Source organism: Crinia signifera, chromosome 2, assembly GCF_055691185.1.
Source record: "Crinia signifera chromosome 2, ASM5569118v1, whole genome shotgun sequence".
In the NCBI taxonomy this organism is placed as follows: domain Eukaryota; kingdom Metazoa; phylum Chordata; class Amphibia; order Anura; family Myobatrachidae; genus Crinia; species Crinia signifera.
The window spans coordinates 384571432-384599284 of NC_139218.1; the positions used below are offsets into that span (position 1 = coordinate 384571432).

Below are 27853 nucleotides of genomic sequence, written 5' to 3' on the forward strand. Positions count from 1 at the left end.
TGCACATCTATAAGCTCATCCTCACCGAAACGGGGGCTCGGCAGGATTGGCGGAGGCCGCCTCGGAGCGCAAGCAGCTGTGTATAAGCCCCTTAGTAAATCATTGCATTTATTCCAGAAATAGACAGACGCATTGTTTATAGAGCTTCAGTTCCGCAGATCAGGCCTTGGTCTCAGAGGATGATATATAGAGGATAAATAATATAGATAATAAACCTTTCCCAGGTTGGCCCCTTTCACACCAGCCAAGTCCCTGCATTTTCTGGTGTGAGGGGGGAGAGACAGTGCTGGGAAGGCACCTATGTGCAGCAGCAGGTGTGGCCAGCAGGGTCCAGGTAGATGGTGGTGGGCATCGGCGGCTGGGCACTTGTAGTGCTATTGCCGGGCATCGGGACAGGAAGCGCTGCTGAATTTGAAAACATTTTGAAAAGACTGGTAGGATGTTGATTGGCTGAGAGCTTCCGGCCAGTCTTTTAATATGTTTTCAAATACAGCAGCGATTCCGGCCCCGCCGACCAGCAAATAGCACTACAAGCTCGCAGCTCTCGCTGCCCGGATCCTCGCAGTCTGGAGCCTGCTGCCAAGTCGGGACCCCGCTGTCAGGGTCAATAGCTTCTAACTGCCGTACCACAGGCTGTGTTTGAAAAAATGACAGTTTGAAGCTGATTGTCGATGGTTTATCCATACCTCCCAACATGACCCTCTCCAGGAGGGACACATTGCTCTGCTCCTGGACTTTCCTCTGAATGTATTATTACCATCACCTGTGCTGAACAGGGTTATTGATATGAAAGGTGTTTGTTTTCAACACAGGTGATGGCAGTTATTCATTCAGAGGGAAATCCAGAAAAGAGCATTGTTTCCCTCCTGGAGAGGGTCATGTTGGGAGATATGGTTTATCACTCTCTATTTTATCACTTTTCAAGGCTTAGTACAGGGGTAGCCTAAACAGTCCTCAAGATCTACCAACACTTTTTCAGGCAACCTACGGAGCTAAGAATTAATTCTGCATGTTTGAAAATGTGACAGTTAGTAAGTGCAGTACAGCTGTGCACCAGCTAGGTGACTTGGGTCATGTGACAGTTGGAAATGACTACAGTTGTGCACCAGCTAGGTGATTTGGGTCATGTGACAGTTAGTAATGACTACAGCTGTTTAGAAAACATGGACCGCTGGTAGATCTCGAGGACTATTTTGGCCGCCACTGGCTTAGTACATCTGGCCCAATGAATGCTATTTACTACAGCAGGCATGGGGAACCCTTGGCCCTCCAGCTGTGGTTGAACTACATATCCCAGCATGCCCTGCAACAGTTTTGCTATTTGGTCATGCTAAAACTGTTGCAAGGCATGCTGGGATGTGTAGTTTAACAACAGCTGGAGGGCCAAAGGTTCCCCATCCCTGTACTACAGAGAGCAGGTAGGTTGGTACAGCAACTGAAAGAGCCGGGGGTCTGGTCTGGTCTAGTCTAGTGGGCGGACAGTGGATGTTATGTGATGGGGGCGTGGTTTCAAAAGTTGTGATTAATTAATCATGTTGAGTTGTAACAATCGTTACTTAGCAGTAGGCATACGAGACCAATTATATGGAGGACGATAATTGCACGGATGCACGCCAAACTGCGGCACAGCAAATGCGCTCAAACTGTATATGATCGCACTTCCCTAAATGACCCATTTCCACGCAGATATTTAATTTTGCCTTAAGCCCCGCGAGCAACATGATCAGCCCGTATTTATATTTAGCCATGCAAATTTCTGTGGAAAGAAGGTTCCGGAAGAATAAACATATGTTCATCTTTCTACGCAAAGTAAAGGAAAACGTTTTTGTTAATTTTCTAAAGAGAAGTAATCATCTGGCAACTTATTTCTACAGTTATATAACCCAGGCTTCTCGGCTGGGCCGTCCCCTCATGATCATCATCTCCAGGTAACCTTCTGTCCCTCAGCCGCTGCAGCTGGCTTCTCCGTCGCTGACACGGGTGACGGCTGAGCTATGTGTTGGTTATTTTAAGTATAGCGATAAAGAGTTATTATTTTCTGGCTGTGAAGTCTTGTCTTCTGCGCCGATGTTCGGGATGTGAGGTCTAGCTGGTTGTGACATCAAGCGTCCATTACTTTTGGCTAATAAGGAATTTTCCTGAGCAGAGCAGAGAGCCGGGATGAAGCCCTGTGGGACACTGCGTCTTCCGATGGAGAATCACAGCAGGAGCCTACCCTTATTAGCGACTTCATTATCAGGGCTATTTGGGACAGGAATTACATCCGCGAGAAAGGCTCTATCAGGACGTGGTAGGGTGCGCACACAATGAGACCTTAACGCTTTGAGTGCCAAGCCAAAAAAAATGTTATGACCTGTAATGTGTACCTTGTATAAGAAATATAGGGCCTTATTCTGGGTCCATACTCAACGTTGCAAAATTCGTAGCGTTGCGTGTGGATGTAACGACTCCCGCAAGGCCACCCGCCCTCCCCTAGCTCGCCAAGTTCCCTGCACGTCTCTCTCTGGTGTCTTAGCTTTGCATGTTCCCTGTACGGGATGAGAGCAGGCAGGTGACGTCCGGTGAGGTCAGCTGTCCGCCCCCAGCACCCGCGTCACAGCACCATTTGCATGGGAGCATCCAACGTTGGCATAGGAATGCCCATGAAATGCTTGCCGTTCCTATGGGCACAGCCCATTGCCGCCGCTCCCTGCCCGCATTACTACCCCCCCGCTCACACCCAGCGTATACACAGTGACCATGCGGGGGAGCATGGGAACTCCCGTGCGCACGTGCGGGGGAGTGATGAAACCAGAATAAGGCCCACCCTTTTTTTAATTTGAATTTATATAACAAATGTGGGCAATCATTTACACTGCAAAACCAGTGTGATTGTGCAGTGTAAATGATTGCCGCTTTAAAAACTGGAGATTTCTCACCAAATCTCTCACTTTCTCAATCTCTCACCATATTTCACCTTAAATGTCTTACATATCCATCGTCTGATATTTGATTGTGTGTCACGTGTGCATTTGGACAGTGTTGGACCGATTTGGACGATACTAACGTGAGGCGGCTTGATTGGGTCCAGATGAGGCTCACGGCCACAAAGACCCCCCAACTACGACCCCATGGGGGTCCCAAAAAGGGGTCTGACCAGTGGCGTAACTATAGCACCGCAGCCCCCGGGGGGGGGCGGGGGGGGGCGGCGCTGTGCATATGGAGGCGCCGGGGAGGCTGCGGTGCTATAGTAATCCCCCCGCCCCCCATCCCCCGCATGCTTACCTGTCCGCGCATCCCGGCTCCCCTCCTGGCTTCAAGCAATGCTATGGAGACGGACCACGATAAAATGGCCGCCCCATAAAGCAGACTGTTCTCTGAAACTGTCTGCGGTATGGGGGCGGCCATTTTATTGTGGTCCGTCTGCATAGAATTTATTGAAGCCAGGAGGGGAGCCGGGACTCGCGGCCGGACAGGTAAGCATGCGGCAATGGGGGGAGGGGGCACGGGGGGCAGGCACGGGGGGCACACCGGACGGACGGGCTGGCAGGGAGGGGGGGTGCCCCCATTAACGGCGGGGGGGCTGCGCCCCAAACAAAGCTACGCCGCTGGGTCTGACCATTACACAAGGTGGGTCAGGGAAGCAAGATATGGCAAAGTTGTGTAATATAGATGGGGTAGAGGACATGGGGGTTTAAGAAAAAATATGTGGTGATATCTGGGAGCCGACCTCAGAGAGGTGTATGCTGGTCACACCATGGGTATGGGGGGCATGTTCAGGGCCTTCCGCTGGATGGATTTGGATGAGAACTTCAGAGAGGGATGGCAAATGGCCTGGGTACCTATTGGAGTGGTCAGTGCCTCTGTCCAATGTCAAGTTGGTGTACGCTGGGTCTGCTGGAAGAGCTGTCAAGCTTAATACAAGAGAAGGCTAAAGTTCAAGTAACGCTAATTGCACAACCAGACCCGAGCACCGCCGGTACCGCAGCCAGTACAACATATTTCCCGTGTGTAAACAAGTTATTGCAGGACCCCCAAATGGGTGTTGAATATAGGGCGACAGCATCTACTTCAACAGCCAATAGGCAGTGCTATTTTTGAAGAAAAATAGGTTCCTGAACTGTCTCGGAACCAGCAGAGTGTGCGGGGATGTGGGCGGAGTTTTGTGGGGGTGGGGCTTGAAACACTGTCAACATTTGGGCTGCAAGACTGGTAGAGAGGGGAACTTTGGTACTGGCAGAGGGGGATAGAGGAGGACTTGCAGAGGGGGGCACAGGAGGACTGGCAGAGGGACAACATCCCTCTCCCAGTCCAATACGCTCCTTACATATTATGCCACATGGAATTAGCCAAAATTCACATTATGCCACACGGAATAAGACAAAAATGCCACACAATATGAGTCTAAATTCACATTGTGCCACACAGAATGAACCAAAAATCATTTTATGCCTCACAGAATGAGCAATCACATTATGCCTCATGGAATGAGCAAAAAAATCACATTATGCCACATGCAATGAGACAAAATTCACATTATGCCACATTAAATAAGCCAAGAATCACATTATGCCACACAAAATGATCCAAACAAATCATATTATGAACACGGAATGAGCCAAAAATGCCACATAATATGAGCCTAAATTCACTTTATGCCACACAGTATGTGGCCCCCATCCATTAAGGCAAGGTATGGCATGCGGTAAAAAAACACACACACACACCCCATCTCACCCGGCGTTCGTTCGCGATCCTAGCAGGGGCTACGGGCTGTGACAGGTATTCAGATCTGCGACTGTGGTGCGAGGCGCACGGGAGCACGCCTGACATCTCAATCGCAGGTAAATGGCATGCAGTGTCGCACTAGTGAACGCCTTAAGCTCTTCCCAAAGGAAACACCTGTGAAGAGGCCCTCCCATCGCATATCAGCCATTTAAAACAAAAAAAACTGTGTAGAAACCAAAACACATATTAAACACATATTGCACATTTTGAATACTGGAAGATGTCTTGATCCCCGACCCCGCTGGCTTGCTGCTGCTGCTGCCGCTCAGCCATTATGCTGCTGCTGCCGCTCAGCCTTCCACCCGCCACCACCGCTAAGCCTCACTGTTGCTGACACAGATGAGGGCCACCACAGCACTGTATTTTCAATGCTGGCGGCGTCAGGAGGCGGTGGGATACATTTTACGGGCACCGGGTGGCCTGGAGAAGGTTCCGGAACGCCGTTCCTGATGATGTAATTTTTTTATTTGAACTTCAGGAACGGCGTTCCGGACCGTTCCAGCTCAAATATAGCCCTACCAATAGGTCTACACGCACAATATCGACACATCAAAATGCTGACACATTGAGATAGGTTTTTCATTTTTTTTTTTTGTCAGTGTCGACACCTAAACACGTGGAACCCCAATTAGTGTGTCGCCTCAGCCGCCATGCTTCGGGCAGTATGAAAAGTAAAAAAAAAAAAAATTAACACCCCCTCCCCATTTGTGGTTAACCTATGACGTATTTGACCTTTGGTCCCCGGTGTGTGCGCACCAAGGAAGCGATGTTTCTGTCCTGCGCATGTGCGTATTTGCATATGCGCATGGTGAGCCTTCGGTGACTTGCATAGATGCCGTGGTGCTCGCACAGGGGGATGCCGACCATCGAATGATTTTGCCCTCGTATGCAACCCTGCACATAGATGTTTATGCAAAACATCTATTCGCGAAGCGGCGGGGATGTTCAGAGAGCAGCAGGAGCGGGCATTCGCATTTTCGCTGCTTAGCGTGCCAACCAGAATCACCCCTTTTTCCGAATCCCTCCACGAGCACTGGTGACAAAAGGCCGTCACTTGCGAGGGGGTGGGTGCATGGCTGTGTATAGCGCTTTCGGCCATTATATTATATATATGTCTAGTGTCCATGTGTAACCATAACACTGCCATCTGCTGACAGCGAAAGAAACTACATCTATTTCTGTTTCACACATACAGGAACACAGAGGCAATCACAAGGTAGCAGTCTAGCCCTCGAAGCTTTTGCTTCGCTAGTAGAACCGTAATAGATAATAGTATATAATGACAGGCATGCGGGAGTTTTACACGGGGCCTAGTACATAACTATCTCTTCTCCAGCGATTTCAGAACAAATCTGGATCAGCCGGGCGCTTCTCCGCTCCCTGTCTAAGCCTCGGATCATATCATGCCCTTTGATCAGTGCGCCGCTGTGTGAGCCGCAGCTAGCCGGCGCGGTGACACTGTGTAACTTGGCTGCACAAGCCTGGAACTTGTCGCGGCTGCTGGAGCAGCTGGTGATTACATCTTCATCTGATGGACAAGATTGCTGTCCCCTTTTTCACTAGCTGTCACTCTCCCCAGACGTTGGAAGGGTTTGAAAGCTGCCCGGAGTGCCGCAGATACATGTTTTGTCCCAGAGCCAGATCCGTAATGACTGAGTCTTTAATCCTGCTGGGTCTTTTTTCTGGCACTTTCCAAATGATGGACAAATTAAAGAGCCAAATTCAAGGGCTTCCTGGTCTTTCTTTTTTTTATTTCTCCGAAAACTGTGACGGTGATAATTAATCTCCCTCTGTCTGCCTTGATGCAAATTTTTACAACCTCAGTATAAGTTAGCGAAGCACTGTAGATGATATCGGCTTTTAATCATATTACACAAGATGATCTGCCCGCTGCGTTGTGTCAAGTGGAGGTGCTGTGTATCCCACATGAGGCTTCATCAGGAATACCTGAACATAATGACACACAACACAATGGCAAACACACTGCTTTTCTCCAGGGACGGATAATGTTGTATATACGATGAAATGGTCAACCATCACCAAGCCATGAACTGAAAAGGGATCAGATGATGGGTCGACACACAGTGGCGTAACAACAAATTTTTAACCCCATCCCGCCGGAAAAATTTGGCGCCCCCCCCCCTCCATTAAATGTAAGACATACCCCCCCCCCCACGTTACTCTGCACCGCGCCGCCTCCTCTAGCATCCTCAAAAACTGTCTGCTGTAAGAGGGCGGCCATTTTGTGCGGGACATTTTTCATAAGGAGTCAGGAGGAGTGCCGGGACACAGACTAGTAGATCTGCGGGTCCCGACTCCCGGCCACAGATGCGGTAGCGGGATAAGGCAGGTCCCGGCAGGCGGCATCGTAACAATAGCCCCCGCAGACCCCCGACGCCCACACTTACTTAGCGCCTCCCTGCCACCGCGGGGTCTGCGGCATATTGTTAAGCCCCCAAATTTAGCTTGGCCCTCCGGCCAGTCAGTCAAAGAAAATGGATGACCATCCATAGCTAAAACTATCGATGTTTATCCATCACATAGTTTGTTACTATTGATGACTGTTTCCAGACTGCACCGATGGCCATCCCTAGTGAATTGTAGGGTATGAAAAACCGCCTGTAGGCACAATTTGGCTAAATTGTTTTTGGGAAATCTCTTTTTTGACCTTTTGACTATCGACCTTCCCATTTTCAACCTAATTCTTGTGTCACCCTTCTGACCTCATCAATCTTAGCCATGTTGACATTTTTCATGTGACAACTTAAGCCATGTCGACTTTTAGTGGTCGACTAAATGTTTTTCGACTTTCATAGTGTCAAACTAGCGACCCAAAGGAGGTGGCTCAGGCCCGCCGACATCACCAAAGGGGGCGGGACTGGCCCCGCCAAAGTCACTGCCTGGAAAGCGCTGGCATCTAAGGTGGCACTGGCCTTCCCCGTGCACGCCGGCGGGGACAGACAGCAGGCTGTTCTAGCAGGGCGCTGCTAGAGTGGCAGGGCGCATTTTGCCCTTTAAAAATCGGGCAGGGCGCAGTGTCCCGCTAAAACAGCCTAATGTGATCACTGCATAGATACGCATCAGATGGAACTGTAACCAATATGGGGCTCAGTTTGGGAGGTGTCCTGTATCTATCTTTACAATGTAACTCTAACTCAGCAGAGCAGCGTAGATTGCAGTTTGTTGTTATTGATCCGCTACTGTATGTGTTTCTCCCTAATCTTGTGCACGCAACCAATCAGATTCTGGGGCAGATTTATTAAGCTCGGTGAAGTGATAAACTGTCTGGTTTTTATCACCAGCCAATCAGCTCCTACCTGTGAAGTTACAGGCTTGGTTTGAAAAATGACAGGTAGGATCTGATTGGCCGGTGATAAAAACCAGACAGTTGATCTCTTCACCGAGCTTAATAAATCTACCCCTCTATCTATTATCATCTAGAAGGTGCTAAATAAATAAGAAGTATAATCTGATTGGTTGCTAAGGGCAACATCCCACCTTTGATAGAACTCCAATCTTAGTAAATGTACCTCGAGTCTTGATGTCCATTTCTTGATAGCAATCACTGATTCCCAGGACACACTGTGTCAGCGCTGCCTGGTTCCACACCAGGGTGACCAAGAGCTTTGTCGCAGTGTATATTTGGGATGGAGGACTGTTATGTATGCGATCAGGCAGAGTTCCTCATTTCTGGCCTCATGGGGTACAGCACAGTTACTGTGTAGTCACCCCCATGTGCGGTGCGGCGGTTCATACATGGTCGCCATGGGAAATAACAGGCACCAGGTCATCCTGGAAATGCCTGGGAGAATCACACATTTTGAGAGTAGACCACCTTTCTGGATCTAGGGAAGAGGGTGGGGGCTGTGATTCTGAATGATTGTGGGTCTGACTCCAAAAGTGAACCCGTCACCGTACCTCCCAAGTTTTCCACTTTCAGAAGAGGGACACTCGCGCGGAGTGCAGGAAATGGGGGCGTGGCTTTTGTAAATTGTGGCGCGGCTTATGCAAATGAGATCCGCTCCCCTGCTTTCGTTCGCTGCGCCTCTGAATAGATACTGGCGTTGACCTACAATCGCAGATGCAACTACGACAGAAGATGCCGTCGAGGCGGGAGATGGTGAGAGAATAATCCTATGTTCCCTTTTGTACCATCTGCCTCTTTCATTTAACAATACCCCATTCCCTATCTATGTATTTATTGCTTAGATGTTATAAAACAAGGAAACATTGGTATTCCATATCTAAATACCACTCAGAGAAAACTAGGCATTACGGCCCTTATTCTGGTTAACTCGCAAAGTCAAATTCCTTCTCAAATGGACCATGCACACTGCAGGTGGGGCAGATGTTACTTGTGCAGAGAGCAGTGGCGTAACTATAGCTCCGCAGCCCCCGTGGTGGCGGGGGGGCGCAGAGAAATTGGGGGCGCCGCCGGGGGGGCTGCGGGGCTATAGTTACCCGCGGTCTGCGTCTCGCCCGGCTCTCTGTCGGGACCTTCCTGACGTCACGGTCCCGGCCGGCTCCTGCTGCAATGAAAACTGACAATTAGAAAATGGCTGCCCCCATACTGCAGACAGTTTTCTGTCTGCAGTATGGGGGCAGCCATTTTCTAAGAGTCCGTTTTCATTGTAGCAGCAGGAGCCGGCCGGGACCGTGACGTCAGGAAGGTCCCGACAGAGAGCCGGGCGAGACGCAGACCGCGGGTAAGAAGGGGGGCCGGTGTGTGTGTGTGTGTGTGGGGGGGGGGGCGCCGAATAAACGTGCGGCGGGGGGGCGCTAAATAGTTAGTTACACCCCAGCCAGAGTTAGATTTGGGTGGCGTTTTACTTCAAAGTGAGATCTATATTGCAGTATAAAAATAAAGCAGCCAGTATTTTCCCTGCACAGAAACAAAATAACTCACCCAAATCTAATCCTCTCTGCACATGTTACATCTGCCTTTGCGAGTGAGCCAGAACAAGGGCCTACATCCATAGGGAGAAAGTTGCAGGGGTGGGAAGCAGCACACAGTAAGTCCTTAAGGCGGGAGTGGGAAGAGCGTTTAGAGAAAGGTTTGTCAGTCGCACAGAGGTAGATTTATTGTAACAAACGGGTGGACCCTCATAGCATAATTGATTAATTTAATATATGTAAATGCGAGGGTGTGCTACCAGAGGCACAGACAGGATATTTTAAGGAGGACAGAAAAGAGTGCCTTTTCTTGGTGCACCTAGAGAAATAATACTAAGTAAAACATCACTTTTATTGAGTTCATTTAAAATAGTTGCGAAGATATAAAAAGGACTGGACAACACATAAGACAACAAATAGTGATTTTTAAAAAGGATAAGAATCCTCACCTAGCGGGACCCCACTACCCGTTATCACCGTTATTATTTATAATAGATATAGTGTGGCACGGAAGACTTGTTTATATTACCAAAGTCATGTAATGTGGATAAGTCAGGTTTGTAACTTTATCATATACAATGTATCACAATAGTCCTGAGGCTCACTTAGTGCAGCCACCAGCACGCGCTTGAACACGGATGTGATGCCGTTTCAGCGCTGCTGTTAGGCTTGCTGGAGCCAGTAGTTCCACAACCTGCGTTCCAACCGCAGAGCTGAGTCTGAGGTGTGCCTGTGTGCACTCCCTCGCTCATGTGGATCTAGAACAGGCAGGGACACACACGGCTCTGGCGCCAGAGACCGTGTCAGTGTACTGATTGGGGACCGTGTCCAACGGAAACCCCAATGTAGCCAACAACAAATATATATACAGTTTGTAAGTGGGGAGGGGAAAGTGGGGTTATTAGACACACTAGGTGTGTAGTTAGTCGAGCGTACGCTTTCGCAAAAAAAGCTTCCTCAGGACCCGTGGGAGTGGGAAGAGGTTGGGAAGAGGGACCGGGCAAGAGTGAAGGAAGATAATGTTTGCGGTATAGGCAGAGGTAGTTTGGATGATGGTTTGGAAGGTTAGTGTGAGGAGATTTATCTGGATTTTGTAGGAGAAAGTGAACCAGTATGGAGTCTGGCGGAAATTCCAGTGAGGGTAACGGAATGCGACATCTTCTTAAAAATAAACTGCCCCCATTAGGACACAAACGTGATTGACTTCAATTTGTATTTTTGGCCGGTATGAATGCGGCGAGGAAACCTGCACAGATGAGACTTTTTCTGAAGGGACCAACAAAGGGCATCTGTGTGTGGAGCGGGGAGGAGAGACTGATTGGGGATTAACTTTTTGTTGAACTTGACAGCTGAAAGGTTGGGAGTGATTAATCACTTTGAGGACTGACGAGCGAAGGAAAATAATAAACAAAACACCCAGCAAACACGGAAGCAGCAAAAAATGAAAAAAATTATAAAAAAGTGAAATAAAAAGTTCTTAGACTTTAGAAAACAAACTCCAGCCAGAGGTTTACAGTAGCGGGAAGAGGAATTTCTAACCTTTACAATAATAATTTTGGAGCTAGGAAGGAAAGAAAAGAAGAAAAAAGGTTCTATGCAAATGTTAGCGAGGAAACGGGCTGCAAATGGCAGTCGGAACGAAAAGTTCATTGTTTTACGTACAAAGAGCTGATCCCCAATGAGCCGCGGTTGTCATCTGCTTTGCATATCCTTTATTGAGCTTAATTGTCATTATGCAGGAAACTTATCTGGTGGGCCATGGGAACTAGAAGGCAGGCCTTTGAACAGGCAAAGTCCAATTAAAGCACAATTATCTGTCTTTTACCGTAGTCGCCTCATCTGAGAGATGAGGAAGAATGGGAAGCAAAAACCGATCAGGGCTGGTCTACATTTCTTATAAAACTACACGGAAAACGGCTGGAGAATATGGAGGAGGCATTTATCTATTCAAGGCCTGGAGGGGACGGTCTGCGGAACGTGGCTGCAGTTCCCATCTCTGTGCGCTGTCACGCGTTTGTTGCTGTGCATTCAGTACAGACCGCAAAAACAATGGGAGCGTCTTGCGGTGACAGCTACAGATGTTGGCAACATTGGCGGATCCAGGGTCGGGGCTTCAGCACTGTCTAAAGTTCAAATAGGGGAGCTGCATCAACTGCCAGTGTGTCCTGGCCGCTGACGATTGGCAGCGTGTGGGGATGGCAGTTGGTGTGGCTCTGCGATTTGAATACTGGGCTGCGGGCCAACGCTATCTTGCTAAAATATAATAGTGGCTCAGCTGCCATCTTGCGGACAGAGATGTCATCCAATGCTCAAGCAGGCAGTGGGACCCCCTGGGTGTTTTCCCTGTCCCCCTGTCCCAACCCTGGACTAGGGATGGCCATCGACCATCGATGTTTAGAAAACATTGATGGTTTATTGCCGATGTCGAATAGTTTTGACATTGATGGGGGGAGAACCAGAAGGTTTCCCACCATCGATGTCAAGCTTAAACGAATAGTTTTCCTGGGACACGGAGCATAGCTCCGCCCAGGACACCCATGAAGCCCCACCCCTGTATTCTGATTGACCCACAGGCCAATCAGTCAAAGACAATGGATTACCATCAATATGTAAAAACATTGATGGTCATCCATTGCATAGTTATGCACCATCGATGGCCTGTTGCACTTTTGCCATCGATGGCAAAGATCGATAGAGGAGGCAACGATGGCCATACCTACCCTGGACAAAGTGGCGGCAACAGGACCATCCCACAGGCACAGGCATGGGAATAGAGTATCCACCGCTGCCCCTCAGCGTCACTTTCCCGGGTCACCAAGATTGACAGGTCTGTACATGCACCACTGGTGCCGACTGTGTCAAACAATGGCTGCGGTATCCGAGATAGACAGTCCATAGGTTGACACTGTATGGTCGACAGTACAAAAGGTAAACAGATAAAAGGTATAAAAGGTTCCAATGACAATGGTCAACACACACACCGACTATATATTTTGGGGTGTTTTTATGTTTTCCCGATTTACTACATGGACTGCGACACGGAACCTCAAAGTCTGGCGAGGAAATGGCAGCTAGAGAATCAGCAACGGTCCACGCTTTACTGAGAACGGTTACATATTAGCACCCATCCATGTGTGTCAACAGTAATAACGCCGTCAGTCAATAGGTCAACTGCTATTAGTCGACAGGCCTTAGGTCGATGCATGAAAAAGGTTGACATACATTAGGTCAACATGGTCAAAAGGTTGATACACACAATAAAAAAAGTTGACCTGTGTTTCTCAAAAAAAGTTGTGTCTATGTTGACAAATATGTCGACGTGGACACCGTATAAGTGTAAGCTACACTCAGCACACTAGTATATTCTCCCTCTATGTTCACTCGGTGGTAAAGTATGAATAAAAGTTCTTTTTTTTTGGGGGGGGGGGAGAAATGAGAAAAAGGTTGACATGAGTTTTTGACGTTTGTTTTGAGCCGACATGTGCCGACAGGCGGTATTTCATGCCCTACCATCCACTAGGGCGTTGTGGGAGAGTAAAATAGTGTGCCGAGTCTAGACGTAGACACTAACGGTGCTGACATTCTGGACAAAAAAAACCCATCAAAACAACCTTTTGACTGTGGACCTTTACTCCTGTCCCTACTTCTCTTTCATTTCCCTCTTAATGTTATTTCCTTCCCTTAATTTGTGTCAAAATATTTTCAGAAAAAAACAACATGATTGTGTATTCTCCGGGTAGATGAGGTGTAAAGATTCCCTGTACTAACAATATCATTTACTGCGGCTGCTTTAAGGCTTCACCACTTAATAAAACAAAAAACATTTCCAGTAACAAAATCAAGTTTCCCCTGGTCATCCAGACAAAGCAAGTAATACATAGTGATTTCTTATGGAAAGCGAAATGTTTGTGCCTTATCCTATATAACTACAGAATACATAGGAGAAAACATTGGACTATGTCCTCAAATAACTGACTGGGGCACTGACAGGTGGGATAACTGGTACTCCCTTCCTGCCACGGGGGCCTGATTCATATAGGGCTTGATTGAGGATCTCGGTAGATTAGAGAAATGGTCAAGAGCATGGCAACTACAGTTTAATGCCAAAAAATGCAAAAGCATGCACTTGGGTCTCAGAAATCCAAAAACTCAATATAGTATAAATGGCACTATAATGGAAACTACTGAGGAAGAGAGGGATCTAGGTGTCACTATTTCAAGGGACTTAAAGGCAGGTAGGCAATGTAACAAAGCAATGAAGAAGGCAAGTCAGATGCTTGGTTGCATAGGGAGAGGTATCAGCAGTAGAAAGAAAGAAAGAAGTAATAATGTCACTGTATAGGTCATTGGTACGACCTCACCTAGAGTATTGTGTTCAGTTCTGGAGGCCATATCTCCAGAAGGATATAAATACATTAGAGACTGTACAAAGAAGGCCCATACACACTTGACGATTTTCAGCTGAAAATCGGTCAAAACAGCCGTTTTGAGCGATTTTCGGCTGAAAATCGCCCAGTGTGTATGCCTCAGAGATTGCCGACTAGCGATGATGCGCGCTCCCGCATCATCGCTAGTAAAGTGGTTCATCTGCTGGTTTTACCAGCAGATGTGGCGATGATGGATGGCTTGTCATCCATCATCGCCATGTGTGTACGCCTGCCGGGCTGAAAGATTAACCACTTTCAGCCCGGCGGACCGCCCCGCTGCCTCCCCCCGCCCCCACGCCTGTCATACTCACCAGGCTGGTCCGCAGCGCGCCGCTACTATCATCTTCTCTCCGGCCGGCTGCTGCTGGTGCTGTCCCTGCTCCCCGGCGACTCGCCCCGCCCCCCGCCCTGCTCAACACAGGAGCAGACAGCACTGGTCCCCGGCAACATAGTGCACCCTGCTGCCCCGCCCCCCTGGCCACCAATGTGTATAATTTTCTGCCCACTGCCACCAATATATTAATTTAAATGCATCAGCTATATATATATATATATATATATATATATATATATATATATATATATATGTATATAATATATATATGTATATATGTATATAATATATATATGTTTATAATATATATGTATATAAAATATATATACATATATATGTATATAATATATATATTATATATGTGTATAAAATATATATTATATATTTGTATAAAATATATATTATATATGTGTATAAAATATATATAATATATGTGTATAAAATATATATTATATATGTATATAAAAAAAAATATATATATATATATTATATATATATATATATATGTATATAAAATATACCCGCTCCACTGGGGGGGGGGGTGATGCGGCTGCCGCATTGCTCCACGGGGAAATTATGCAGCCGCGGTCGCATCGCTCCGAGGGAGGGAAGGGGCTGGCGGGTGATGTGGTCGTTGCTGCATGGCTCCACTGGGGGGGGGGGGGGGTAGAGAGGACTGCGGGTGATGTGGTGAGGACTGCTGCATCACTCCACGGGGGTGGCGGGTGATGTGACAAATCTGCCACCGAGTCGCTCTGGGGTGGGGTGGGGGAGTTGCGTCCCCCATCTAGTCCTCGCATGCCATTTAAATAAATACATAGGTGGGCAGTTTGCATTTAAATAGATATACATTGGTGGCAGTCCCTTGACGGCGGTGCTGCGGGTCGGGCGGCGAGGGGCATCAGGGGAGGCGGCAGAGAAACTCTGTAGCCACGGGGCGCGCGCAAGCGTCTCGTGCGCACATGCCCCTGGCGAGAGCCAGCCGCTGGCGGGGGCTGGCGATAGAATAGCCAGCCCCTGCAAGAAAGAGGCCGGCTCCATCTGTATGGAACCCTTGAATTCAAACCCAGCCCATTTATAATGAAAGATTTTCAGCAAAGTCTTTCGCCTCCTGAAAATCTCTCGCTCTTTGGGGAAAATAACTCAGTGTGTACGCACTACTTTGGTGAAAGATATATCTCTCACAGATTTTGGCAAAGTCTTTTGAAATGAAAATCTTCAAGTGTGTATGGGCCTTAAAATGGTGCATGGCCTACATCACAAAACGTATCAGGAAAGACTAAAAGATCTTAATATGTATACTTTAGAGCAGAGAAGGGAAAGGGGGGACATGATAGAAACTTTCAAATATATCAAGGGTTTTAACAAGGTACAGGTGGGAGACATTCTTCACAGGAAGAGGAGCAACAGAACACGAGGACATGCACTGAAACTAGTGGGAGGAAGATTCAGGGGAAATGTGAGGAAGAATTACTTCACAGAAAGAGTAGTAGATAAGTGGAATAGCCTCCCATCAGAGGTGGTAGACGAAAATACAGTAGTACAATTTAAACATGCTTGGGATAAGCATATTGATATCCTTACAAAAAAATAAGGAACAAATATGGTTTGAGGTAACATGTTTAAAAAAAGGGGCAGACTAGAATGGCCAAGTGGTTCTTATCTGCCGTCAAATTCTATGTTTCTATGACTCAGGACCCCGTTGTTGGACCCTTTGGCGCAGTGTGGCTGCAGACTTCAGGGCAGCCGTTTGGGGAAGGGGTATTTTGTCGGACTGCCGAGGCCAGGGTCTTCTGATGGGATGTGGTATTCGCGGACGCAGCAGGTGAGAACACATGCCAGCAGGAGGAACCTACTTATGCCAGATGCCTCCTGCTGCATTTCCATATGGAACCGCCCTCATGGGTGTGTCCAGAGGTTGTGTCTAAAGACCCACATGGTTTGGCCACACCTTCTACTAGGGGTGGTGCAATCACAAAGTGAAAAGGCTACGCCCACATGCCATGGCCACGCCCATCTTCGTAGTGACATTTATAGACCTGGTACCGGTTGCTTCTAAACACTGCAAGCAATGGCTACCTGCGCCAAAACACGCATGATAGGGTATAATGACGCACGTTTCGTGCCCATGGGTACAGGGCATGATAGGGACTTTTACAATGCAAATTATTAACAATGTTTCATTGCGAATACGTCTAGATTCATGAAATTCTACATTTGAACACTGTATAACGTAGACTTTTAATAACTAATAGAAATGGAGAAATTTTGGAGACTTTTACCTTTCCTTCGCAGTATTCACGGGTGACCCATCCAAGAGACACACAGCTGAAGCTTGTAATTAGAGCTGATACTTCATAAGAGGAGTCTACCTGCATGAAAACAAGACAGAGGGTTCAGCTCAGGTGTTATATAAAATGCCACCTTCATTTTGTGCAGCAATATACAGTATTTCAGTCATGGGATAGACATCGTTGTGTTTGCCATCAACTGCAAAATTACATATCGTCAATGGCAGCAGACAAATGTAATAGCTGACCATCGATGCTTCAAACTATTGGTCATCTATTTTCTCTGACTGACTGACTGACCTCTGGGCCAATCAAAGCCGGGGGAGTGGCTTATCGGGTGTCCAGGCTGGTGCTATGCTCCATGTGCCAGCACCTTAAGGAAAAAAATAAATTATTTAGTTATGCTGTTACATCGATGGTGGGAAACCATCTGGTTCTTCCCCCATCTATGGCAAAACTATTCGACATCGGCCATAACCATAGATGATTTTGAATCATCGATGGCCATTCCTAGATCAGTCTCTGAGCTTTCCGCACATACCTAAAGCTGGGTACACATTAGGCCGTGTCTTCCGATGTGGCGGACAGGACTGACATACTGGACACATCGTCTATTGTGTACTCAAAATTGCGCGCTCCAGAGGGTCATTTTCCGGGCCGACCCGTCCGGCGTGCTGCATGATGACCCATTACAAGACAGGATACAGGCAAATGCATCAATGTTTATATCACACTATATCGGGAAGTGTGTACAGGACAACCAATGTATTGTTACATTGGTCGTTCCGTCAGCAACATAGTTTAGTGGCTTTCAGCTTTATTAATTATAATAACAAAAATTTATGTTATGAAACAAAGCAATAAAACTAAATAAAATACTTAAAAACATTCTGATAAAAAATGTGTCATTTAAATACCAGAGAATTCATAGGACGGCCCGATACATAAGGTGAAGCCCTGTCACTGACAACAATAGACAGTTTTTACCGGAGATCTCACTTTTTCGCTGTGTGATCCCTGTGTGTAATAATGGGGCAGATTTATGAAGCCTGGTGAAGGAGTGGTAAAGTGACCGGGGATAACGCACCAGACGATCACCTTCTGAGTGTCATTTTTTTAACTCAACCTGTAACATGGCAGTTAGGAGCTGATTACACGCTGAAGCTGCAGCTGTTATTGTAGCCTTCTCTACCTGTTTTCAGTACTGCTAAACCTGGCTGCGGTATCTTTAGATGAGAGTGTTATGAAAGCTGATTGTGAGAGGAATCAAGGTGCAAAACGGTTTCTGATTTACTAAGGCAAGTTACTCCCAAACTTTGCATGTTTTGGCTACTAACTGTGTGGGCTCCCCAGCCAGCCATAAAGCTGGAGAAGTGTGTTGCCCCCCCCCCCCTCCTTTCTTTTCATGCCTATATGCACAATGTTCTTATTAAAATTGTATTTCAGTGGGCGTGGCTGTGCCTCACTGTTGGCTAAGCCACACCCCCTTTCTAGCAAAGGGTTCACCTGACATTCTGCGGACCTGCCAAGGTTCGATAGGGAATCCAGTCCCCTTAAAAAGCACAGTACTGGCCGTTCAAACCTATAAACCATCGGTTCTGCGCGCCTCTCTGAATCTGCCCGTGACAAAAAAAAAAAAACATTTTCTTTCATTCTGACACTTTTCTAATATATAACAAGGTTTTTACGAAATTCCTGGTGTAGTTGTGACTTGTGTCAGAGCCTCTGCAAGTCCGTGAACAGCATTAACTCAGCACTGCCACGCGTGATCCTGCCTCAAAGAACTGTGAAATACCTAATATTGGTTTTTAAATGAAAACTAAATACTAATACTGCACTTCAAAGGCAGCTGAAGTCCACACAGACTTGACTGACACTTGTGTGATTAGGCTCCTTCTAATCTTGTATGAGCGCTTGGAACAATTAGATCAGTAACTGTGCTCTGGTATGAATCAGGAGTAGATCTGAAGAGAGCGCGGCGTTAAACGGTTATTTCAAATTCAATCTCACGTGCAAGGAATATTTATATATAAATAAAAGCGAATCCAAATTGCACCACACTAAAACCATAAACAAAGCTAGAACGATTCACCCTGTTCTGATTGGAGGGCCCGTCCTCTTATAATAATGACAAAAATGTAATTTCTATAGTATTTCTATAGTAGGTACCGGCCTACTATTTTTGTTTATCCGCAGTGCACTATGCAATGTTAAAAAAAATGGACCCTCCTTCTTGAGTATGAACTTGCTACTGCCACTTTAGCCTTGTAAAAGAAAAGCAATAAGCCTTTTTTTTTGGCTTATTTTTGATAACAGCACAAATAGGCTCACCTGTGGGGGCATTAAAAGGAATCAAAGCACTAGTCCTGCAAGTGCAACAGGTCACTCGGAAACCAAAACCTATTCCCGATTGGACAGTCCCCTAGAGGGCAACAAAATGTACTGTAACTTCACCTACCTCCCATTAATAGAGCTAAGTGTACAAATGCATCCGCCAAATGTCATCTCTCTAACTTCTGTTAGATAAAACTAGATAAGAACATTTGTGCACAGCAAAGACCAGCCAATCCCAAAATATAAGGCAACTCTTGATCAGTAAGAGTTCTACCTATTTACTAAGTGGAAATAGGAGGTTCCTGCATTTATTTTCCCTCATGTGGATTGCATATACAGTACCTTGGTAGGCGGCTTTCAAATGGTAAAGATCCCCAGGAACATGACGAAGTTGAGGCCTATTTTCAATGTGTTACATAATCTCCCCGTTGCTGTCTCCACACAGGAAATAATGAAAGGAAATGCTACACTTATTTAAATAAAGAATGTTTTCAATCAATACCACCCACTCCTTCCCCGCCAAGCTCATTTCTGTATGAGAGCCGATCACATTCCTGAACCACCTTCTTAACCTCTGTAGACTATTCTACAAGATACCCACCGCACTGCACACAATCTTACATATATATATATATATACCATGGATCGCATAATCCCACTTAGCACTGTTTTCCTACAGCTATCAGGCTGATCCAGTACTCATGCAGTAAGTGCCACTTAACCTCAAGTGCCAAACTCCTATTTCCTTATATACAGTATTGTACACTTGCAGTCAATGTCCTCTTACCACTTTGTATGTTAATTGTGCAAATTGTGCAAATCTAAAGAACGAGTTTCAAGTCACCTACCACAACCCCTTACCCATAGAGCCGAATGTGACATAAAACATTAATGTCTTGAGTATCCCCAGATGTACCGGGTTATGGTCGCTAGGTTTACCCTATTAAGGTCGATATGCATTGGATCGACGATTGAAGGTCGACAGGGCTTAGCTGCCACCTGAAATAGGTTGATTTGACTAAGGTCCAGTCGACCGACAGGGACGTGCATCGGATCGGAATCAAACTGAAAAAACACACATTTGTACTCTTGTTACATGCAATCGGTCATTAGACGTATCTATAGTGGCGGAATTGAGCCCAAATCACTCTGAGTCTGGTGTGTACCCAGCATTAGATTTTTTTGATTTTCAGACCCTTCTTTTTCTTTTCTTTTACTTCCACGCTCCTCCGCTATCATCTACTTTATTCCTCTTTCCTTAAAGTCTACATTTCTATAACCTCGTCTTCTTTTCTGTGCTCACATTGGACTTGGGTTCTCTCCCAGGGATGAATTGATGGTCATAAAGAGATTGTGATGTCTCCTTAGTTCCCCAAATACCACTGCAAATTATGCTGCAGAAACAGCAGAGCCAGATTATAGGTCAAGAAAGTGGCCGTCAGGATGAGGAAGGTGTTGGAACCCCCCCCCCCCCCCCCGAGTGCGCCACTTTCATTAAACTCAAATTTTTAGTCTAATCGAAAGCTGAAGAAATGATTGCAGATTTTTGAACAATGTCAACTAAACATTTTGAGCCGATTTCCAACATCTCTTCAACTTATCAGTTAGACTGTTTTTTAAAAATGAAATAAATAAAAAACTAGCCAATGTCCTTATTTATATAACTTGTTATGTCTTTGGCGTCAAACCCTATAAGTAACACAGACACTATGCTGAAACTCTGCGAGACAGTGACTTTCTGCAATAGGCGAAGCACCGGGAATGAGTGGCACAAAATAAAACCTGGAGTTTTTACCCTGAGAATGTTCTCATTATTTTGTTCTCCTGTGGAGGACACAAAGCTAAGTGCCGGCTGAACTTAAATGATCTTTGCTAAACCACAAGTCTGAACCGAAACAACTGGGAGCAGAGAGCAAGGTCTCAGGGCTGCAGGTACATCAAGTTCTATCTTTAGAAAAGATTGTGAAGGGTTTTACAATGATATCAGTCTCAAGGAGAACAGGTTAAAATTCTCCATGTGTAACTATTTTTTATTCCCCCCCCCCCCCGGGAATAGACAACTAGGACATCTTCTGTCGCAGTAAACAATAACTTTATCATAACTACTGTATACTTCTATTTAGCCATATTCATTTGTCCGAGTTATTATTGTGTGATGTATAATGCTACAAATTAAGGATAAACTACCTCCCTTAACATGGAATTATGCTGTTATTCCCCGACTGTTGCCATATCCAGGCACAACCTCCCAGGCTGTGAGGCCCATAATTCAAATACACTTATTTAAATATATCACGCCAACTGCTTTTCTTTGGTAATGCTTAAAACCCTATTTACCAAGTTAAGGGTAATTGATCTACCTGTTCTACTATTGCCTCTTTCTGTATTACTACCACCTCTACCTATCATATTACTGTCTCTTCCTGTATTACTACCACCTCTTCCTGTCATACTATCACCTCTTCCAGTAGTACTAGCACCTCTAACCCTCATATTACCGCTTCTTCCTGTATAAGAACCACCTCTATCTGTAATACTACTGCTTCTTTCTGTATTACTACCCCTCTACCTGTCATGCTACCTCCTCATCCTGTATTACTACCACCTCTACCTATCATTCTACCGCCTCTTCCTGTATAAGTTCCACCTCTACCTATCATACTACTGCCTCTTCCTGTATTACTACCACCTCTACCTATCATACTACCGCCTCTTCCTGTACTACTACCTCCTCTACCCATCATACTACTGCCTCTTCCTGTCATACTACCACCTCTTCCTGTATTACTACCACCTCTACCTGTCATACTACTGCCTCTTCCTGTATTACTACCACCTCTACCTATCATACTACAGCCTCTTCCTGTATTACTATTACCTCTACCTATCATATTACCACTTCTTCACTTATTATTACCCCCTCTACATGTCATACTACCGCCTTTTCCTGTATTACTACCCCCTCTACCCCCTCATACTACCGCCTCTTCCTGTATTACTATCCTCTCTACCTGTCATACTACCGCCTCTTCCTGTATTACTATCCTCTCCAGCCGTCATACTACCGCCTCTTCCTGTATTACTATCCTCTCTACCCATCATACTACCGCCTCTTCCTGTATTACTATCCTCTCTGCCCGTCATACTACCGCCTCTTCCTGTATTACTATCCTCTCTACCCGTCATACTACCGCCTCTTCCTGTATTACTATCACCTCTACCTATCATATTACCACTTCTTCCCTTATTTTTACCCCCTCTACCCCTCATACTACCACCACTTCCTGTATTACTGCCCCCTCTACCCCTCATACTACCGCCTCTTCCTGTATTACTACCACCTCTACCTGTCATACTACTGCCTCTTCCTGTATTACTACCACCTCTACCCCCTCATACTACCGCCTCTTCCTGTATTACTATCCTCTCTACCCATCATACTACCGCCTCTTCCTGTACTACCACCTCTAGCTATCATACTACTGTCTCTTCCTGTATTACTACCACTTCTACCTGTCATACTACCGCCTCTTCCTGTATTACTACCACCTCTACCTGTCATACTACTGCCTCTTCCTGAATTACTACCCCCTCTACCCATCATACTACCACCTCTTCCTGTATTATTACCCCCTCTACCCATCATACTACCGCCTCTTCCTGTATTATTACCCCCTCATGTGTTTAATACCTATGTAAAATACCACCCAATAATTTAATCAGTGGCTTTTTTGCACTACTAATGTGACAAATGCACAATGCAGATGTTCCCAGTACACCACTAATGGATTCATGTGCTACAGCCAGTATGCCTGAGCCACACCGGGCATCCCACCACCCAGATTTTTCTGAATTTACGCCTGTTACAATACAAATCTGTGTGGTGGCAGAGTGAAGAAAACGGTACTCTCCGTGGCATAGCAATGCCACAGCAGTCCAAGCGGTGTCTTGGGGGGAGGGGTGGGCCGTGCCATACAGTCGAAAAGATGAAAAGATCCCTCCAAAAATGGCCTCCGTCTTGGAGGAGACTGATGCTAGAGGTCCTAATGTACCTCTAGTGTCTGTCAAGGAAGTGCAGCACATTATTTATTTATTTATTAACAGTTTCTTATATAGCGCATACACATATTGCTCTACCTGGAAGTGCCGGATTCTGGGAGCACTGGTGCCTGTGAGCACTAAACCCCTGGCAATTAGCAAGAAGCCCCTGGCAATGAGCATGTAACCTCTGGTAACGAGCATTAAACCTCTGGCAACGAGCATTAAACCACTGGCAATGAACATGTAACCCTTGGCAAGGAGCATGAAACTGCTGGCAATGTGCATTAAACCCCTGACAACGAGCATTAAACCTCTGGCAATGAGCATGTAACCCCTGGCAAGGAGCATTAAACCTCTGTCAACGAGCATGTAACCCCTGGCAAGGATCATGAGCATACAGGTGAAAAATTATAATGAATGTATAATTGCAGGGTCACCGAAAACTTACTTGGTGGGGGGGGGGCACAACATTTTTTAGTTATGCCATTTGGGGCAGAAAATGCTGAACATATCGGAGGCCTACACCCATCTGTAGCGGCTCCCATTGCGCGTAGGCTGCAGGTTCAGATTATGGAAAATAAAGCTAAAATAAAAGTTAACCAGTAAGACACAAACTAAGCAAATATAATCATAGCTGGGCTGTTGCAATATTTGATAGTCATTTAATGATGAAAGCTTATTTCTTCCTCAGAAAGATATGCGCTATTACGCATTGCTGGCGATCGCTTAACCCCGGCTCAGTCTGCTTTTCATTTGTTTAAATAACAATTGCCCTTTTTTTTTTCGGAGCCGCAGAGAACGCTGGGTGGAAGCATTACCAAGTGTTTCAGCTCAGTGATCCTCTGCTGCAAATTTAATAACCAGTTCATCAGTTATAAAAAAAAAATATAATAATATTGGCAACCAATCAATGAACGGTTTAAAAGGCCACAGCAGGAACGTAATACTTCCACAGATTATCCCTGAAACCCGATCCGGCGGTAGTGCTGAACATGAACATGCAGGAGGGTGACGGCGCAGGTAGAGCACCCATTGTCCGCCCCGTTACAACTGTCTCCAATTCTAAATCACTTCCAGTACATACCAGACAGAACAATGACTGCAGCTCGGTATTAAAGCCCATTTGTAGAATGTTTTTTGTTTTTTTTTTTTACTAAAAGGGAATACGACTCAGAAAGCAGGAAGATAAAGTTTGCAACGAAATTCAATAATCCTAGGGTGGCTTAGTTAGCAAATGTCTTTTCCATATATTGCAGCGTCCCGCTGTGCATTGCGGAGCCCTCAGGCTGTTTAACAAAATCAAAGTGACATTAACATACAGCTATTTCACCAGATCCATGCCGGCAGCTTTCATGGAACACCTGTCAAGCCACGCAGGGGCGACAACGAAAATAATGCAATCTACAAAACCAACCATGCAATTAATACAGTTTGTGTTGACATTGTAGACGGCAGAGGCTCAGGCAGCCGGTGGCGCACCAGGTGTTCAATGTGACAAAGGAAGCTGATTTCTGGTGTAAGGTGGCTGTCAGGGGATGCTGGGACTTGTAGTTCCACATCAGTGCAAGGGGAGCTGAGGGGGACAATAGGTCAAATGATATCAGGGCAGTATTCAAAGCATCGTGGCTGAGGACTTAAGGCCTCACTGGCGTCCGTTCTGTGCAATCTGCAAGTGGATTTGATGCTCCCTCTGTCCCAGGTAGAATGACACTGACCTACAGGAGCTTCTCAGACACTCAGCCTGGGTACATACTTGGCCGACGGATCAGTTGGCCATTTTAACGGATGGTAAATCCATACGCACAAGATCGCACAAGCGATCTTCTGCATTACCAATACAAATTCATTGTCATCAGCAAAAACAGCACAAATTTTAGACGAGTTCACACTGTACAGATACACAGCAGCGAACAGCAAATCACAGAACAAAAACTAACACATTAACATAACAACAAGGGCCTGATTCAGACAGGTTAGGAAGGCTGCAATTTTTACAAGTGGACAATACCATGCTGCACTGCAGGGGGGCAGATGTAACATGTGCAGATTTAGATTTGGGTGGGGAGTGTTCAAACTGAAATTGTAGTATAGGAATAAAGCAGACAGTATTTACTCTGCAAATATGCAAATTAACTCCCCCATAATATAACTCTCTCTGCACAGGTTACATCTGCCCCACCTGCAGTGCATCATGGACAGTTCTGTGTTTTTTTGGCAATGTAGATTCAGGAAGCCAGCGGACGGAAGACCGACACCGGAATCATGTCACTGCCCCTGCCACATGCAGCCTGTCCTCACTGACACATCATTCCTCTCCTGATATACTCTGTGCTCCTGAGAGACCCTGCTCCTACCACTATATAACTCTCAGTCTGTGGCTTCCTGCTGCCTCCATTCCCCTCCTCACATCATGTCACTGGTTCTGTCACATGCAGCCCTGTCCTCACTGACACATCACTCATCTCCTGATATACTCTGTGCTGCTGGGGACCCTGCTCCTCCCACTATATAACTCTCAGTCTGTGGCTTCCTGCTGCCTCCATTCCCCTCCTCACATTATGTCACTGCCCCTGTCACATGCAGCCCTGTCCTCACTGACACATCACTCATCTCCTGATATACTCTGTGCTCCTGGGAGACCCTGCTCCTCCCACTATATAACTCTCAGTCTGTGGCTTCCTGCTGCCCCCCCCCCCCCATTCCCCTCCTCACATCATGTCCCTGCCCCTGTCACATGCAGCCCTGTCCTCACTGACACATCACTCATCTCCTGATATACTCTGTGCTGCTGGGGACCCTGCTCCTCCCACTATATAACTCTTAGTCTGTGGCTTCCTGCTGCCCCCATTCCCCTCCTCACCTCATGACACTGCCCCTGTCACATGCAGCCCTGTCCTCACTGACACATCCCTCATCTCCTCATATACTCTGTGCTGCTGGGGATCCTGCTCCTCCCACTATATAACTCTCAGTCTGTGGCTTCCTGCTGCCTCCATTCCCCTCCTCACCTCATGACACTGCCCCTGTCACATGCAGCCCTGTCCTCACTGACACATCACTCCTCTCCTGATATACTCTGTGCTGCTGGGGATCCTGCTCCTCCCACTATATAACTCTCAGTCTGTGGCTTCCTGCTGCCTTCATTCCCCTCCTCACCTCATGACACTGCCCCTGTCACATGCAGCCCTGTCCTCACTGACACATCATTCCTCTCCTGATATACTCTGTGCTCCTGGGAGACCCTGCTCCTCCCACTATATAACTCTCAGTCTGTGGCTTCCTGCTGCCTCCATTCCCCTCCTCACATTATGTCACTGCCCCTGTCACATGCAGTCCTGTCCTCACTGACACATCCCTCATCTCCTCATATACTCTGTGCTGCTGGGTATCCTGCTCCTCCCACTATATAACTCTCAGTCTGTGGCTTCCTGCTGCCTCCATTCCCCTCCTCACCTCACGACACTGCCCCTGTCACATGCAGCCCTGTCCTCACTGACACATCACTCCTCTCCTGATATACTCTGTGCTGCTGGGGATCCTGCTCCTCCCACTATATAACTCTCAGTCTGTGGCTTCCTGCTGCCTCCATTCCCCTCCTCACCTCATGACACTGCCCCTGTCACATGCAGCCCTGTCCTCACTGACACATCACTCCTCTCCTGATATACTCTGTGCTGCTGGGGATCCTGCTCCTACCACTATATAACTCTCAGTCTGTGGCTTCCTGCTGCCCCATTCCCCTCCTCACATAATGTCACTGCCCCTGTCACATGCAGCCCTGTCCTCACTGACACATCCCCCATCTCCTGATATACTCTGTGCTGCTGGGGACCCTGCTCCTCCCACTGTATAACTCTCAGTCTGTGGCTTCCTGCTGCCTCCATTCCTCACCTCACATCATGTCACTGCCCCTGTCACATGCAGCCTGTCCTCACTGACACATCCCTCATCTCCTGATATACTCTGTGCTGCTGGGGATCCTGCTCCTCCCACTATATAACTCTCAGTCTGTGGCTTCCTGCTGCCTCCATTCCCCTCCTCACCTCATGACACTGCCCCTGTCACATGCAGCCCTGTCCTCACTGACACATCACTCCTCTCCTGATATACTCTGTGCTGCTGGGGATCCTGCTCCTACCACTATATAACTCTCAGTCTGTGGCTTCCTGCTGCCCCATTCCCCTCCTCACATAATGTCACTGCCCCTGTCACATGCAGCCCTGTCCTCACTGACACATCCCCCATCTCCTGATATACTCTGTGCTGCTGGGGACCCTGCTCCTCCCACTGTATAACTCTCAGTCTGTGGCTTCCTGCTGCCTCCATTCCTCACCTCACATCATGTCACTGCCCCTGTCACATGCAGCCTGTCCTCACTGACACATCCCTCATCTCCTGATATACTCTGTGCTGCTGGGGATCCTGCTCCTCCCACTATATAACTCTCAGTCTGTGGCTTCCTGCTGCCTCCATTCCCCTCCTCACCTCATGACACTGCCCCTGTCACATGCAGCCCTGTCCTCACTGACACATCACTCCTCTCCTGATATACTCTGTGCTGCTGAGGATCCTGCTCCTACCACTATATAACTCTCAGTCTGTGGCTTCCTGCTGCCCCATTCCCCTCCTCACATAATGTCACTGCCCCTGTCACATGCAGCCCTGTCCTCACTGACACATCCCTCATCTCCTGATATACTCTGTGCTGCTGGGGACCCTGCTCCTCCCACTGTATAACTCTCAGTCTGTGGCTTCCTGCTGCCTCC

General features: G+C 46.9%; 1 protein-coding gene across 19 annotated transcripts in view; it reads right to left on the reverse strand.

The window, feature by feature from the left end:
* Positions 1–27853, reverse strand: part of TENM4 (teneurin transmembrane protein 4) — a 929900-nt gene that overhangs the window by 465173 nt on the left and 436874 nt on the right. For all 19 annotated transcript variants that reach the window (XM_083170223.1, XM_083170225.1, XM_083170235.1 and 16 more), the window contains one exon: positions 16704–16793. The gene's annotated coding sequence lies outside the window, so the exon portion shown is untranslated. The remainder of the gene's footprint in view (positions 1–16703; positions 16794–27853) is intronic.